The 13,385-nt window shown below is 38.7% G+C and overlaps 1 protein-coding gene across 1 annotated transcript in view; it reads right to left on the bottom strand.

Annotated features, from left to right (window-relative positions):
• The window catches only part of VAV1 (vav guanine nucleotide exchange factor 1), a gene marked incomplete at its 3' end in the record, with an annotated part of 1,650,237 nt that overhangs the window by 338,112 nt on the left and 1,298,740 nt on the right, over nucleotides 1-13,385 (bottom strand).

The raw sequence follows: 13,385 nt of genomic DNA, 5'->3' as shown, positions 1-13,385 counted from the left end.
TATGAAGGATACACAGTATATGCAGTATATATAGTATATACAGTATGCATAGCATAAATAGTATATATGGTATATGTAGTGTATACATTATATACAGTATATGCAGTACATATAGTATATAGTATATACAGTATGCATAGTATATATAGTATATATAATATGCATAGTATATATAGTATATACAGTATGCATAGTATATATATAGCATAAAACAGTATATACAGTATATATAGTATATATCGTATATACAATATGCATAGTATATATATATATATATATATATATATATATATATATATATATATATATATATATATATATATATAGTATATACAGTATATGTAGTACATATAGTATATACAGTATGCTTAGTATATATATATATATATATATATATATATATATATATATATATATATATATATATATATATATATATATAGTATATACAGTATATTGGCTGCTTTGGGCTAATTTCTATCCCTTTCAAGGTTCTGAGCTACAAAACCTGTGCTTGCATGAGTTTGAGCATTGTGCAGCACTGCTTAGTTAAAGTTAAACTGTCCCCAGCACTATAAAATCTGCTCTTCAGTTTTTCCCTTAGAACTAGCCAGTTTTTTAATCTTATCACTTGAATCTGCTTTTTCATGCTCAGCACTGGTACAGAACAGTTGTTAGCACTAAATAAGTTACAAATTACTGAGGCACTCACCTTTTCTCATTACCTAGTGGTTAACAGTTTTTGTACTTACCTTCCTCAAGTTAATTCGAGGAAACAGCCCTAGTATTTACTTCCCCCACTTGTCTAGAGGAAAATTTGATTACCCAGGCATGACCAAGGGACAGCTCCAGGTGTTTTCTCCCATCTACCTGATGAATCTGGGCATCTTGGGGCAATGTAGCAATTGCCTCATGTACACTGACAGCCCTCTCCTCCTACTACCCAACACTACAACCTGTGAGAGATGCATTTATCTAGCCAAACTGGAGGCAAAGCTCTCTCAACCCAAGACTGAACTTATCAGTCAGGAGGAGAAGGTAAACACTTGTTCCACACCACACTCATCACATAGTCACACTATACCTACACCAACTAAATCCACACATAGATACACAAAAACATTCTCGGAGGCTCTCAGTAAGACTCTACCCTAGCAACAGAGACCTCCAAAGCAGAAACGCAAGCAACCTCCATCCCTCATCCCATCCCAAAAGACACATAACACAGACTCAGTGTGCCACTCAACCACATTCCATAAGGCAAAACAACATATCTAACACATTAGTCATAGGTGACTCTGTAGTCAGGCACACACATGTTCCACTCTCCAGAATAGACAAGAAGAAGGTTACTGTTAGCTGCCTGTTGGGTGCCAGGATCTGCCACAAAACCCACACATTCAGGTCACCCCACAACAAGTACAGATATGACTCACTTATTGTCCATGTTGGTGTGAGCAACCTGAGACATACCTCCCTGGACTACATGAAAAGAGACATGGAGGAGCTCTCCGATCTTGTAGTCCAGGCAGGTGTGACCATAGCCCTGAGTACCATCCTACCTTTGCCCAGAAAAGTACCACAGTACAAGGGCAAAATGATTGCCTTCAACAATTGGCTAAGCTTCTGCTGCCATTCTAAGGGGATCCAGTATCTGTCTGCCTGGGATGACATGGTTGACAGGCTGGGATGCTTTGCCAGAGATGGCCTGCACCTTTCTCCCCCCTGGAATTCTGGATACTAGCTAAGGCTCTTGCCACCTCTATAGTGCCATTTTAGGCAAGGTTCAAAGGACAAGCCCACCACTGTAACAGATACAGGCAAGCAAAATTTGAGGGTAATGCTGCTCAATGCTATTAGTCTGAACCTCAAAATACACTCACTCGACTCCTTAAAATGGAGAACATTGACATCTGTGCAGTGACTGAAACCTGGTTCAAGACTCCAGAGAGCGCCACGTCACTGCCAGAATATAACTCATACCATACCTTTCGGCCATCTGACCAGGACCGAACACCAAATGTGGAAGTGTGTCCATATTCATTAAGGATAACCACACCTCCAGGCTATTTGCCTAACATAATGCGTCCAAAATTATCCAAGTGCAACTAACTCTGGGCCAAACTGCAATCCATATTGTAGCTTGCTACAGATCCCCCACCATGCCCCAGGCTTCCCACTCCTCTTTTCTTGATATACTAGAAAATATTAGGGTTCAACTAAACATCCTAATAATGGGCGATTTCAATTACTCCACCATTAAGTGGGACAACTACTCATGTACTAAATCCTTCACTCACCGCTTTCTAGAATTCATAAATTCCAATGCCCTGGATCAACTTATCTACACCCCCACCAGGGGCAATAATACCCTGGACCTGGTCATTACCAACATGAGTGACTGGTGCTCCACACCTGAAGTCAACTCCTCGCTGGTCAGATCTGACCATAAGCTATTCACCATGGATATCCACATCCCACCCCCACGCCCCATTAAGGAAACCAATGTAAAAAAATTTTCCCAAGCCAACTTCATGCTTCTTAAGACAGAAGTGGCCAACTTCAAATCACCCATGCAGATGGACAATACAGTTATGACTGCCAAATCATATACAAAAGCACTCTATAAGCACTTACATGAGTGCATGGATCATGCTATCCCTAACAGAACCAAGACACTGTCCTCCAAAAAAAGGAAGCCAATCTGATGGTCCCCTGCTATAAACAAACTCTACAACAGATGGAAGAAACTGTTGCAAAAAAGAGTAAAATCCCATGAGTGGAGGATCTCCCTGGTCAGCCTCAGCAAGAACCTGAGATCCCTCATAAAATCCTCCAAAGCCAGCTATGAAAAAAAGATTGCCACTGACTCTAAGGACAACCACAAAGCATTCTATAGCTATATCAAGAATCTCAATGGCAACACCCAGATCTGCTCTGAGTTACAGCACAATGGCACAAAAATTACAGAACCAACTGATATTGCCAACATCCTGGCTGATAGGTTCAGTGCTAACTTTGCCATGCCTCACCACCTAAAGGGCCCATATCTATACAGGAAGAATGCAGTCCCCCTGCAATCACAACTGAGCAGGTAAAAACTGCACTCTCCAAAGTCAAGAACACAGCATCCATGGGACCGGACAACATCCCAGGCTGCGTTCTACATGAACTTCAGAATGAAATGCCCCCCCCCCCACCTAAGCACCATGTTCAATCATAGCCTCACGACAGGCCTTGTACCCAGTGAATGGTGCACAGCAACAGTTATACCACTCCACAAAGAGGAAGCTACCAAAGACCCAAGGAACTATCGCCCTATTAGCCTGACGAGCCTCGTTTGCAAGGCCATGGAACGTATCATCATGGAACTCATAAACAAAGACATTGGTAACCTCCAAACTCTGGACCCCACCCAGTTCAGGTTTGTGAAGTGAAGATCATGTCTCCTGAACCTGATCAACTTCTTTGAAACAGTCGCCAAAGCCATAGACGAGGGTAACGCAGTTCATACAGCCTATCTTGACCTCACCAAGGCTTTTGACACCATCCCCCATTCTGGAATCATAGATAAACTCACTAAACTGGGTATAAATCCATACATACCAAAAGTAAAAATACCAATGACAAACTGTAAAAACACAATGAACGGGCAGGGCTTAGACTAAACTCTATATTTATTACAAATGTGAAGCTCTTTTCATTTGTGCATTTACAAACTTCATCAGACCAAACAGTCCTATACTAAAACAGTGTCTTAAATAATTAATCCACAAAGGATGTGATGCAATCAATTAATTAATTAATCTCAGCTAAAAACATTTAAAGTTACATAACATACATTAAAACAGTACTACTGAAACTATTATTTGACTTTCATTAAAAATGTTAAAAACATATTATTGCTGAATCTTGTGCATCAAAAAATTAAAAAAAAAATAGAAAATTAACCTGCAGAATCATTGTGAGGAATGAATAAAAAATACTAAAACACTAAAACAGACTCAAAACTGAGTTGGTTTTCCTACCTGACCAAGGCTTTTAGTTTTAAAATGCTATTAATTGCACAATAATCATTAAGCCCAAACCAGACATAAGAATATAGGGATAACTGCCGCATCAGCTCAGCCTTTTCCAAATGTAACATCCATGGGTCTCCTCTAAGTTCTTCCTGTACTTGTTGAAGACCACAGAACTGGAAACGATGGTTGTTATATATCTGTACATGCTTCGCTAGGGCATTAGTTAAGCTGAACTTCCTTATAGCATATAAATGCTCATATACCCTACTTTTTAAAGCTCTAGTGGTTTTTCCTATGTAATAAGCAGGGCACTTGTTGCACCTAGCCACATAGAGCACTGCTTTAGAGTTACAGTTCAAATTGTAATTTATTCTGTACTTGTTACCATTAATTTCCACATACTCCCCTGATAAATACATTTACAGCAACTGCACATTCCACATTTTTTCATTCCTTGTGCTTGCACTTTTGGCAGACTATTACCTTCAAGTAGTGCTTTTAAATTTGTACCTTTTCTTGCTACTGTTTTAACCCTACCTGTAAATCTATCCCTTATGGATGCATCCTCTTGAATAATGTTTTTTGCAATAATTGCTTGTATCTGATAAAACTGTGTATTAAATGTAGTTATAAAAGTAGCTGCATAATCCATTTCTTCATTGTTACTACCTCTTAAACAAGGAGCTAGCGCACCCTCCTGATCTAAAACTGGTCTGTAAAACAGTCTGAGGAAGCTCTATGTGAAAGCGCTTATCACTTTTTATGGTTCATTCTGCTTCAATAAATCGTTTTATGGTAAAGGATTCAGTGACTTTGTTTATCTCTGTGACTGTTTTTGCCTTGGTCGCTCCTTTGTTGCTTTTACACTTTCCATACATATATATATATATATATATATATATATATATATATATATATATATATATATATATATTATATACAGTATGCATTGTATATATAGTATATACAGTATATACAACATATTTAGTATAGACAGTATGCGTAATATATATATATATATATATATATATATATATATACAGTATGCATTGTATATATAGTATATACAGTATATACAGTATATGCAATATATTTAGTATAGACAGTATGTGTAATATATATATATATATATATATATATATATATATATATATATATATATATATATATATATTATATACAGTATGCATTGTATATACAGTATATACAGTATATGCAATATATTTAGTATAGACAGTATGCGTAATATATATATATATATATATATATATATATATATATATTATATACAGTATGCATTGTATATATAGTATATACAGTATATGCAATATATTTAGTATAGACAGTATGCGTAATATATATATATATATATATATATATATATATATATATATATACAGTATGCATTGTATATATAGTATATATAGTACATACAGTATATGCAATATATTTAGTATAGGCAGTATGTGTAATATATATATATATATATATATATATATATATATATATATATATATATTATATACAGTATGCATTGTATATACAGTATATACAGTATATGCAATATATTTAGTATAGACAGTATGCGTAATATATATATATATATATATATATATATATATATATATTATATACAGTATGCATTGTATATGTAGTATATACAGTATATGCAATATATTTAGTATAGACAGTATGCGTAATATATATATATATATATATATATATATATATAGACAGTATTTACATGTGTCTTCTTTACATTGAAACTGTCAGTATCCAGTATTTATAGAGGACAGCACAATGGTGCAGCGGTAGCACTGTTGCCTCACAGCATGAGGTTCTGCAGTTCGATTCTTGACTGGTGTGTCCTCTGTGTGGAGTCTACATGTCCTCCTTACGTTCATGTGGGTTTTCTCTGGGTGCTCCAGTTTCCTTCCATATCACAAAGACATGCATCTGGAGTGTTTCTCCCCAGGTCTCCACTGAAAATTGGCTTTGTTCCAAGTCAGAATTTCTCGGTAAACAAATGTGAAATAAATGAATAAATAAAGTATGTTAGAAGATATTTACTGTGACCCCAGCAGCAAAATACCACCATGCTGTCAAATAAGGAGTAAGTTATATATCACCCGACAGTATGTCACAAGAATTATGTACAACATATGGTCTGCATGGCTCTCTCTAATATTTTCTGCAATACTATTCCAGTTTGATAGTGCAATTTTTGGAAAATGCCTTTCAGTTTTATTTATGGTCAAAGGACTAAGCACATTGCATAGTAAAGTAAAAAAATATTAAAACAAATTTATCATTAATGTACTCACTTTTATAAACAGGAGCCTATCTGCAAAGTAAGGACTGAACAAATTCAAAACTAAACATTCCAAAGCTCAGAAAATTGCAATTCCTCAGCTTGGTTCTGATTGGTTGGTTGATTTGTTTATCATATTATTTTCCTAACAAGGTTACTGGACTGACTCATAGGGACCCATTTCAGTCACAGCCCTGGAGCACTGCCCAGTTAAAGGGTGTGGTCAGAGTTATACCTACCTGCCATGCTATGAACCTAGTCTAGATTTGGCTTCTGACCATTCAGTAACACAGAACTAGGAAAGAACCTCAATCAGAGAGGATGGTATGATGTTTTATGAGTATACATGGATCGTAGCACCACACCTCTCAACCTCTTAACACAAGTAATCTGGATAAAGCCAAAATGAAAGGGGGAGCAATAGTCCAAAAGTAGGGATCATTTTTAAATATACTGCTGTTATAAATTTAGAAAGTTGTAATCATTTTTACATTAGAGTGCATTTTCTGAGGAATATGAAATCTGAAACTCAAAAATCTGTCATTATTCAGTGACTTGAATCCTCAATAATTTGGCAGAAAAAGCTACAAATTTTATAAGGAATATATACTAAAAATATGAAGCAAAAATCTGAACATTTTGTGAAAATTTGGACAGCTGAGAGCTATGAGTAGCAATGGTTGACATAGAGAAATACAAATCAGCCTGACAATTACATTTACTGACTTGCATTTAATCTAGAACAAATTCTGTTCTTCTTTTTGCATTGTATGTGTGTTTATGAAGATACACAGATACATACACACACACACACACACACACACACACACACACACACACACACACACACACACACATATATATATATATATATATATATATATATATATACACACACACACACACACACACACACACACACACATATATATATATATATATATATATATATATATATATATATATATATAAAATGGGTCTACTTCATAACACTGAAATTTCATAATGATGAATTTCATAACATTGAGACCATAACATCGAAAATTCAAAACATTGAAAACCCCAAACACTGAAAACTCAGAACATTGAAAGTATGCTTCATAACATTGCACAAGTAAATAATATCCTCTCCACCTACACCACCTAACTAGCAAACACACTTTCTACTACGTTTTTGCAGGGGAACAAGCCCTGCTGCATCCCCCACACCCCCCCATAAATTAAATATACCAACTATAAGATCACACTACAGTGGAAAAAAGTTAATTTCCTAACTTCAGTGTATGGTGATTGTGATACAGTGAGGTTAGGAAAATAACTTTTTTCCAATGTAGTGTGATCTTGGAGTTGGTATATTTAATTTATGGGAGGTGTGGGGGACAGAGCTGTAGTATAGAAAGTGTGTTTGTTAGTTAGGTGTTGTTGTAGGTGGAGGGGATGTTATTTACATGTGCATTGTAGTTTTCAATGTTATGAAGCACACTTTCAATGTTCTGAGTTTTCAATGTTTTGGGATTTAGATGTTTTGGTCTCAGTGTTATGAAATTCAATGTTATGAAGTAGACCCATATATATATATATATATATATATATATATATATATATATATATAAAACAATAAAACAACTATTTCTGAATGAATGATGCCTCAATACAAACAGAAAACTATTGGCTTTAACAATTGGCTTAGTTTCTGGTGTCATTCCAGGGGGATCCAGTACCTGACAGCTTGGGAATATATGATCAACAGACCACGATGCTTTGCCAGAGATGGCCTGCATCTGTCTCACTTGGGCTTTCGGTTTCTGGCAAAGACTCTTGCCTCCCTCATAGAGCCTTTTTTAGGAAAAGTGATGAGGTTAAAACTACCAACATAAATATTTCAACAAAACGCAAATTAAAGGTCATGCTGCTAAACGCTAGGAGTCTAAACATGAAACTGCACTCATTGCAAGCATTCTTAACCCTGGAAAATGCTGACATCTGCACAGTCACAGAAACCTGGTTCAAAGCTGCGGAGAGCACCTCAGCCTTACCTGGTTACTCATCTTATCATACATTCAGACCCCAAACTGTGGGCAGTAAAGCCAAAGGAGTTGGAGTTTCAATATACATTAAAGACATGCACACCTCCAGACTAGTCAAACAATATGACACACAGGAGACACTCCAGGTGCAGTTTACCATTGACAAGATTCCTATTTAAATTATAGCTAGCTATAAGCCCCAAAATTTGACTCAAGATTCCCACTCCACCTATCTAGACCACTTAGAATCTGTCAAGATTCAACCCTTTACCCTAATCCTAGGTGACTTTAATTACCCAACCATAGAATGGAAAGCCTATTCATGCCTTGGAACAGCTAATCAATACCCCCGCAAGAGGTGATAATATCTGGACTTGGTATTAACCAACATGAGTAACCACTGCAGCAGCCCTGCAGTATCATCCTCCCTGGTAAGATCCGACCATAAAGCGGTCACTTTTGAAGTCACCATCTTCCCCAATCTCCATCTAGCTAGGGTCAAACCGATACACTTCTCCAAAGCCAATTACAACTTCCTGAGGGATGGTATAAACAAATTTACAGCCCCCTCCCCCTCTCTAGGAACTGGCACCATTATCCAAAACTACACCAAAGCACTACACGAGCATTTATATAGCTGTGTGGAATCAGAAAACCTGACAGGACTGAATCATCCTCTGCAAGGAAGAGTAAACCTGTCTGGTGGACATCTTCACTAAATAAACTCAATAACAAAAGGAAATATTTGCTGTCCAGGACCAAGAAGGAGCAGGTCCCCAACTGGAAGCAATCTCTCCATAGCCTGAACAAACAAATAAGAGCACTAGTGAAATGCTCCAAAGCAAACTTTGAGTCCAAACTGGCCACATCTACTGAAGACAATTATAAGGCCTTCTTCACATATGTCTGCAGTCTCCAAGGAAGCACCCAGATCTGTTCAGAAATAGTAGTCAAGAACATCGCATATACAAATGCCATAGATATAGCAAACTTGCTGGCTGACAGATGCAGTAAAAACTTTACTCTTACGTCTCCCCATCAGTAAATCAGGACATTCACTGTACCTGCCCCCTTCCCCTTATATTTAGGGAACAGGTCATCACTGTTCTCTCAAAGGCAAAAAATACAGCTTCCATGGGACCCGATAACATCCCAGGCTGCATCCTACATAGGTTCATAGCTTCATAGGTGTGTACTAGGCCAATGGCCTTGGAGCCTTTACAAGCTTTGCCAACAGGATTACCCTGGCATCATGCCACCCGACCTCCTAGCCCACAGGATTATCCTGGCATCTTGCCACCCAACCTTAGTTCCCATTCCTCTGTTGAGGAGAGCCACTGGAGTGATCCCCGGGGTGAATTTTCTATTTCCCATCCACTCATCAAGATGCTCTGTTTGACATGTATGGGAAGTCTATACCATAGCATGGGCAGTCTCTGGGTTATGAACCTGTCCCTCCAGCTTGTTCTGTTGATTGTAGTAATGAGGTTGAGGTCACTGGAGTGTGTGGTGTGGAGGGATTGGGATTTCCTTAGATGTAGCATTTCTAACAGAGCTGGGTCAGACATGGCTTTGTAAGTCAAGCAGAGATCGCCTCTAAGTAGTTGATGTGAGACAAAGAATAGTTGGAGTTTTTTGAGTCTGTCCATATAGGTCAATCAAAGCCTGCATACCAGTTTTGTCCCAGCTGTGTGGAGGACAGCCACTGTCATCCCTTTACATAAAGGTGGAGCATCCACTGATCTGGGAAATTATAGACCCATCAGACTAGCTAGCCTCATCTGCAAGTCCATGGAATGGATTATCATGGACCTCATTAACAAGGACAATGGCAATCTCCAAACACATGACTTCACACAGGTTTGGCTTTGTCAAGGAGAGATCATGTCTGTTAAATCTGGTTGACTTTTTTGAGACAGTCACCAAAGCCACAGATGATGGGGAAATGGTGCACACCACCTACCTTGACCTGGCCAAAGCCTTTGACACTATTCCCCACTTGGGCATAATAGATAAACTCTCTCAACTAGGCATCAATCCATATGTTACCAGATGGGTAGCTAACTGGCTCAATGATATAACCCAACTACTCAAAATAGGGGAAGCCACCTCAAGCAGTATATCCCTAATAAGAGGCTTTCCCCAGGATTCAGTCATGGGTGCTCTGTTATTTAGGATATACTTTTCTGATGTGCAGGCCAAAACCAGTGGGCTACGGCTGATCAGGTTTGCAGATGACTGCAAGCTGGATGCTGTCATCAATTTTCCTAGTGATGTGGACATCGTCCAAGAGGTTCTTACCCAAACAAATGACTGCTGCCAGAAACATGGCCTCAAACTGAATGCCAAAAAATCCATTATCATCCTCTTTGGGGAGAGTCATGTCCCCACTAATTATCACATTAATAAGAATGTCCTAAGCATGCAATCAGTTGTGAGGGATTTGGGCACCCAGGTTGATAGCAGCCTGACTTTTGACCACCATGTTGCTTCTGTTATATGGCAAGCTTTCTACATGGCCCACCTCATAAGTAAGGGTATCTCATCCAGGGACAAGGTGGTGATAACATCCCTGTATTCTTCCCTTATAAGCCCCATTATTGAGTACAATGTACCATTCGGTATGTACCTCACAAAGCACATGCAGCAGCTGGAGAGACCATAGAGGTTCCTCACCAGGATAATCCAGGCCCTCAAACATCTACCCTACACAGATAGGCAAAAAGCCCTATCCCTCTACTCAGTTTCATAGAGACTCCTCAAAGGTGACCTTTGTCTGGCAGACAAGGTAATCTCAGACCCCAGCTTGGTGGGACTGCTGCATATCCGCAAGTCAAGCTCCACTCAAGAAACCAACATGCATGGCCTCAACCTGGTCTGTGACATCAATAGGACTTGTTGGCGGGACAGATTTCTGTCCCAGAGACTCTACCATCTGTGGAATAAACTCCCTCTCCATGTCAGGCAGCGTACCTCTTTAGCCCTTTTTAAGCCAACCTAGAACAGAAGATACACACTGGACAGGGGCATCAGGTGCTGACTTCATACTGGACAGGAGCATCAGGTGCTGACTTCATACTGGACAGGGGCATCAGGTGCTGACTTCATACTGGACAGGGGCATCAGGTGCTGACTTCATACTGGACAGGGGCATCAGGTGCTGACTTGTCCAAATATGGGCCAAACTCTTAGCCAGCATTATAAATGCCTCAGGGCCAATACCTAGTAACTTCCTATGATCCTATGAATGCAGCATTATAAATGCCTCAGGGCCAATAGCCTAGTAACTTCCTATGAACCTATGAATGCAGCATTATAAATGCCTCAGGGCCAATACCTAGTAACTTCCTATGATCCTATGAATGCTCCATTACTCTTAGCTAGCATTATAAATGCCTCAGGGCCAATAGCCTAGTAACTTCCCATGATCCTATGAATGCAGCATTATAAATGCCTCAGGGCCAATACCTAGTAACTTCCTATGATCCTATGAATGCAGCATTATAAATGCCTCAGGGCCAATACCTAGTAACTTCCTATGATCCTATGAATGCAGCATTATAAATGCCTCAGGGCCAATACCTAGTAACTTCCTATGATCCTATCAATGCTCCATTACTCTTAGCTAGCATTATAAATGCCTCAGGGCCAATAGCCTAGTAACTTCCTATGATCCTATGAATGCTCCATTACTCTTAGCTAGCATTATAAATGCCTCAGGGCCAATACCTAGTAACTTCCTATGATCCTATGAATGCAGCATTATAAATGCCTCAGGGCCAATACCTAGTAACTTCCTATGATCCTATGAATGCAGCATTATAAATGCCTCAGGGCCAATAGCCTAGTAACTTCCTATGATCCTATGAATGCTCCATTACTCTTAGCTAGCATTATAAATGCCTCAGGGCCAATAGCCTAGTAACTTCCTATGATCCTATGAATGCTCCATTACTCTTAGCTAGCATTATAAATGCCTCAGGGCCAATACCTAGTAACTTCCTATGATCCTATGAATGCAGCATTATAAATGCCTCAGGGCCAATACCTAGTAACTTCCTATGATCCTATGAATGCAGCATTATAAATGCCTCAGGGCCAATACCTAGTAACTTCCTATGATCCTATCAATGCTCCATTACTCTTAGCTAGCATTATAAAGGCCTCAGGGCCAATACCTAGTAACTTCCTATGATCCTATGAATGCAGCATTATAAATGCCTCAGGGCCAATATGATCCTATGAATGCAGCATTATAAATGCCTCAGGGCCAATACCTAGTAACTTCCTATGATCCTATGAATGCAGCATTATAAATGCCTCAGGGCCAATACCTAGTAACTTCCTATGATCCTATGAATGCTCCATTACTCTTAGCTAGCATTATAAATGCCTCAGGGCCAATAGCCTAGTAACTTCCTATGATCCTATGAATGCAGCATTATAAATGCCTCAGGGCCAATAGCCTAGTAACTTCCTATGAACCTATGAATGCAGCATTATAAATGCCTCAGGGCCAATACCTAGTAACTTCCTATGATCCTATGAATGCAGCTAGCATTATAAATGCCTCAGGGCCAATACCTAGTAACTTCCTATGATCCTATGAATGCAGCATTATAAATGCCTCAGGGCCAATAGCCTAGTAACTTCCTATGATCCTATGAATGCTCCATTACTCTTAGCTAGCATTATAAATGCCTCAGGGCCAATAGCCTAGTAACTTCCTATGATCCTATGAATGCTCCATTACTCTTAGCTAGCATTATAAATGCCTCAGGGCCAATAGCCTAGTAACTTCCTATGATCCTATGAATGCTCCATTACTCTTAGCTAGCATTATAAATGCCTCAGGGCCAATACCTAGTAACTTCCTATGATCCTATGAATGCAGCATTATAAATGCCTCAGGGCCAATACCTAGTAACTTCCTATGATCCTATGAATGCTCCATTACTCTTAGCTAGCATTATAAATGCCTCAGGGCCAATACCTAGTAACTTCCTATGATCCTATGAATGCAGC

This window comes from Protopterus annectens, chromosome 9.part0, assembly GCF_019279795.1.
Source record: "Protopterus annectens isolate FY-2018-M chromosome 9.part0, PAN1.0, whole genome shotgun sequence".
NCBI lineage: Eukaryota > Metazoa > Chordata > Ceratodontiformes > Protopteridae > Protopterus > Protopterus annectens.
Note: the sequence above shows the minus strand (reverse complement) of the source record. Positions and strands in the feature narration are given on the sequence as shown.